The 5,632-nt window shown below is 40.9% G+C and overlaps 1 pseudogene; it reads left to right on the top strand.

Moving 5' to 3' along the window:
* Positions 1-3,309: 3,309 nt before the first annotated feature.
* Positions 3,310-3,602, top strand: LOC102811952 (annotated as a pseudogene).
* Positions 3,603-5,632: the final 2,030 nt, after the last annotated feature.

Here is a 5,632-nt window from a genome sequence, read left to right as displayed (position 1 = left end):
GTATGATGTTCTTGATGTCATCCCACAACTCTTCTGGTCTTCAGTCTTCAGTGTTTAATGTATCAAATCCGTTCTTCAGATGATCTCTAAATTCAAGTGGGATAAATTCAAGGTTATATTTTGGTTCTCATAGACATTGTTTAAAAGAAAACAATTGAGTAGGGAACTTGAGTTTTGGTATTGTCTTGAGTAAAAGTGACAAAGCATTATTATTCAAATAAATATGGTTTTTACAAGATTAAAATGAAAAGAAAAAAAAATCAATGGACTATGGTCCTCGGAATGATTCAAAGTACTCCTATATTATCAAAACTTCTGGAACAACCGCAGTGTCAAACCAGCCATTTACAAGGCAGAATGTCTGATGTTATCATTTCTGAGAGTCAGGCTGCAGTGGGATTTAAGGACATTTGGAATAGAGCCTTATCTAAGCGAGGTCAGTCAGTCATCTTTATTCTCTTGCAACTGATCAGCCTGAAAAGGTGTGCAGACAGGTAAGGCTGTTCCCAGAAAGAAGGCTGAAGGAGAATGACCGAGACTTGATATTATTCAACAACAGGAATCAAATCTGTTGGGAACACTGATGTTTTCAGACTTGCTTCAATAGATCCCCAGAGATTTTACAAGATAGTGAACTACAATATACACTGTCTAACTGGGATGTCTCTAGCTCTACACCTTGTTTATTTTTACCACAAAAGCCAGTCTTTGCTGGAAAGACCAAACATGGCTTCCTGCTAGTCTGCTTAAGATCACAGGGACTGTGTCATGTGAGGCAGGGACATAAGGGGACCATTGTCCACTGGCAGATGGACCAATATCAAAGCCTTGCTGTCAGGGTGACCCAGAAACAGTAGAACTGGGACTCACTCAAGTCACCAGTGAAGAAGCACAAACAATCACTCTATTCTTTTTTTCTCAGGTATATGGGAAAAAAATTTACCAAGAATATCCCTTAATATTATTTTAGATTCATAGGTATTATACAAATATGAACATGAATCATAAAAAATACAAATATAGGAGTCATTTTTTAAAACTATTGTGAGTTGCATGAAGGTTAACAAATAAGATCTTCAGTTTTATTTTCGACAAATCATACACTTTGTTTCATCTCAATGATTATAAACCCCTCCATGTAACAATTGCTATTCCACTACTTCCTTGTAATTCCTATTTCCATTCCACCCTCTTTCCCAGCCCTTCTCAACTTTGTCCTTAGGTAAATGTTGCCCTCTTGATCTTTAATGATTGACCATTCCATGGTGAGCAGACCTTACTAATGTTGTTGTCCATTCTATATGCCTATCAACTTGGGCCACCAGGGTGAGTTATTTTCAAGATCTGAAAGGTGGTTGGAGGCCATAGTCTCAGATTCCTCAGTCTCTTTCTGACCAGTAAGTCCAGTCTTTTTTTTTTTTTTTTTTAATAATTTTGAGTTTATAGAAATTGAGATAGATAGTTCTTCCATCTATCTGGAACCTTTGAGTGTGGTCCCTTTCTGAGTAGTTATAGTAAGGTAACTGGACACTATCTAGTTCTTCTGCTCACCTGCTCCATTGGATGGTTGGACATATTGCTTCCCAGCATCATCAATTTTCAGCACTCTTCTCTCTTCTGTGCATGGAGAGACCAATAGTTACAGCTTAAATGTCCACTCATGAGCTTTTAAGATCTCAGATGCTACTCACCAAAGTAGGATATAGAACATTGTCCTTGTGGCCTGTGTTTTGCCAATTGAATATGGTGTCCCCTGAAACGATGATCCTGAACTCTCAGGCCCAGCTATAACTCATTGCCTTAAGATGTTTGATAAGCTCTAAGATGTTTTCATCATATGCCTTCTGTGTGCTCTACCACATTCACAGCTGTGATTGTAGCAAAGGTAAATGTTGTTGTAGTTAAATGTCGTCATAGCAGTTCCAACTCGTAGCGACCCTATATTGGGTTTCTGAGGAGTGACTGGTGGGTTTAAACTGCCCAACTTTCAGTTCAAACCGGCCTTGCAGTCCAATGTATCATCCTTCAACACCACACTCGTGCACAAATAACCTCTTCCAAACCCTTGTATATTTGTGGGTATACTTCTACTCTTCCTCCCATACCCAGTCAACCTTGTGCGTCTGTCCATGTGTTTACCTGCAGAACACTGTTGTGTATATAACTCTATTAGCCTCTGACCCCTTTAATCCTTGCATATCTCCTGTGTTATCACCTGTCTTCATTATTAAAGGAATCCTTTTCAAAATGCCCATAAACAAATTGTAAAAAGTTTTAACTTCTATAAAATGCCTTCTTGATCACCTTCCTAGTCCTCTTCTTCTTCCCAGATAGAAATAATGTTTTCAGTTGTTTGAACCTTCTGGAAAACCTGTATTGGTACACATCTTTAGTCTCTTTCTCTTTATATTAAAAACACCCAAGCCTAATGCTGTCAAGCTGCTTCACTTTATGGCTATTACATGTACTATATATCTATATATTGTTGTTGTTGTTAAGTACTGTGGAGTCGGTTCTGACACATAGCAACCCTAAACAGGGTTTCCAAGGCTGTAAAATCTTTACAGGAGCAGAAAGCATCATCTTTCTCCCATGGAGGATATATATATATATACATACTATATATGGCAGTTCCATGTATAGAGTAGAATTCCATGGACTTTTCTTGGCTATCATTTCTACAGAAGGAGATCACCAGTCATTTCTTCCACAGCGTCACTACTGGCAAGTTTCAAACCACCAACTTTAGGTTTCTAACTGAATGCAAACCATTCGTGTCACCCAAAGATATATATCTTTTATGTAAAGATATATATGCGTATATATATACAAATCTTCATGTGTGTATGTATGCAGATAAAGCATTCACCTATTGTGAGAATTAGTCTTGTGAGTCACCCTGGCTATGCTTATGGTGGTTATGTGCCATGGAGTCGGTTCTGACTCATAGTGACCCTGTACTGGGTTTCCAAGGCTGTGTATCTTTACTGGAGCAGAATGCCTCATCTTTCTCCCACACAACAGCTAGTAGTTTCAAACTTCTGTCCTTGCAGTTCACAGCCCAATTCTTAACCACTATGCTACCAGAGCTCCTTCACCCAGTAAGTTCATCAAAGACTAATCAAGGTATCGCTGTCAGTCATTTAATGGACGTCTTCCATTCAACTGGAGGTTTTAAGCAAGAATTGCTCTTTGGTTGACAAGAGAAGAAATTCTGCCTCAAGACTGCAGTATCTTCCAGCCCCTCACCTAGCTTGCTGAGCATACAGCCCACACTTTCCAGCTAAGACTCCTACAGGCCTCACCAAAATGTCATCACAAATGGAACCTGTTATGAAAACAGCGATGTCCACATTTCACAAATCTGCTGAGATAAATGCAACTTAACAAAGGAGGACCTGAGAGTGCTTATGGAAAAGGAGTTCACTGGATTTTGAGAAAACTAAAATGATCCTCTGGCCATGAATAAAATAATGAAGGACCTGGACCAGTGTTGAGATGGACAAATGGGCTTCCGTAGCTTCCTTTTGTTCACTTCTGGGCTCAGCATCGTGAGTAACAATTATTCTGTAGTGCACATGAAGCAGAATGGAAAGAAGTAGAAGTAGGTAGAATTGAGGAAGGACTCCCACCCTGACAAGTGTTATCCCAAAGAGTAGCTTAAGGAATCTGCCCACAACTTGCCCTACATTTGGCCTCTTCAGTGTCTGGGGGTCACTTTTTCCCGTAACTGCATGTGCTCTGAACGACCTCATGAAGGTCCTACATGACCACCCCTGCTTCATGTCAATACACTTACATTTTCTAAATTTCCTGTTGATGCTGCAATATTCATGACAATAAGTGTTCAATTAGAACAACTGGTAACTAATTGAAAAGGGAGTTGAATGAATAAATTATTTTCCATTGTTCTCCTGAAAATGAGGGATACTGAGAATGTGGCTCACTTGAAGGTAGATCCATATGCCACTCCTCACCACAACCATCACAACCATTACCACCCTCTGAGGCTTGCCTCTGCCTCCAGTCACTAGTGATGATGATGATGATGATGGTAATGACATCAGAACACGACTGTGCTTAACAGACTGCACCCTCCCTGCCCAGTACACTAAAGTCCTCTAGGCTAGGCAAGGTCAAGCAGAGAAACTTAGTGCTCACACCCTTCCCAGTTTGCAGCTCGGATGCTGACACAGAGAGATCTAAGTCTTACCAGAAAAAAAAAAAAAGGCAATCTAAATCTTCCCGCAGCCTCCCACACTGTGGCTAGCAAACCGGTATTCCGATTCTTCCTGCTCTGATTGCTTGATCTAATTCCAGGTTTTCTCATGGTAGACTCGGTGCTGATGTTTAACCACCAGACAGGTAAAGCCTGTAGCCTGGCAGGTAATCCCATCCAGCAGGTCCTCCTGGTCAGAGGGTGTGGCAGGGCCCTCTCACTAGGGCCCCCTCCTGGTCCCTCAGGAAGGAGTTCACACACCTGCGTGAGTACAGCTCGGATTGCAGCGCTCCCCCATTTGGTTCTTGGTCTCCACATTTCTCATTATCTGGACCCTTACATGAGCCATGGAAGAGCCCCTCACCTTTTTGTTTCCCAGAATGAAAAACACTGAAGATGACATGGTACAGGCAGTGAAGTTTTAATCATAGTTTAAATCTTTTTCTTCTTCTTTTTCACAAAGCACTGAAGGCCTCAGAAGACTCTCAAATGCTTTCAGTGACCAGCTGCACTTAGGGTCCAGCACGAATGTGAACTCTAAGATGCTTCCCAAAAGGATAAGGATGCCTCTGTAAGTCCCAGGCTAGGAAAATTAGGAAGGAAAGAAGAAATCAAGGGAAGAGAAACTTAGGGAAATACACAGGGCTTTATTTAGTTAAAGGCACTCTGGTGACACCGCGGTTAAGGACTCAGCTACTAACCTAAAGGTTGGTGGTTCAAACCTTCCAGTCTGTCTCTTTAGATTCACAACCTTAGAAACCCTATGCAGCATTTCTAACCTGTCCTATAGGGTCACTATGAGTTAGAATTGGTTACAGGTTTGGTTTGTGGTTTGGTTTGAGTGGTGGTGGTAGTTATGTGCCGTAGAGTTGGTTCTAACTCATAGCGACCCTGTACAGGGTTTCCGAGGCTGGTTTGAGTAGAGGCTTTATAAACAAATCAGCAAAAGCCTCTGACATTTATTCCCTTTGTTGTACCTTAGGTGGAAGGGTATTTTATTTTAACATCTAAAGATGGGAAAAATAGGGAGTTTTCAGTTGATCCAATGAGCTGCAATAAAAAAAAATAAAAATAAAAAACCAGTGCCTGCATGGCATTGTAGGGCAAGCACTGGATCACAAGGTCAGTTTGAACTACCAGATTGGCAGTTCAAACCCACCAGTCATGCCTAGGAAACCCTATACAGAGTCACTGTGAGCCAGAAGTAACCTGAAGACACTTAACAACAACACCAGCAATCAAACCAAAACCAAACCTATTGCCACAGTCAGCTCTGACTCATGGTGGTATCATTTGCGTCAGAGTAGAATTATGCTCTATAGGGTTTTTTACTTATAATTTTTCAAAAGTAGAATACCAAGTCTTTCTTCCAAGGTACCTCTGGGTAGCCTTGAACCTCCAGCATTTCCATTA

The sequence above is a fragment of the Chrysochloris asiatica genome, unplaced genomic scaffold (assembly GCF_000296735.1).
Source record: "Chrysochloris asiatica unplaced genomic scaffold, ChrAsi1.0 scaffold00013, whole genome shotgun sequence".
Lineage (NCBI taxonomy): Eukaryota > Metazoa > Chordata > Mammalia > Afrosoricida > Chrysochloridae > Chrysochloris > Chrysochloris asiatica.
Note: the sequence above shows the minus strand (reverse complement) of the source record. Positions and strands in the feature narration are given on the sequence as shown.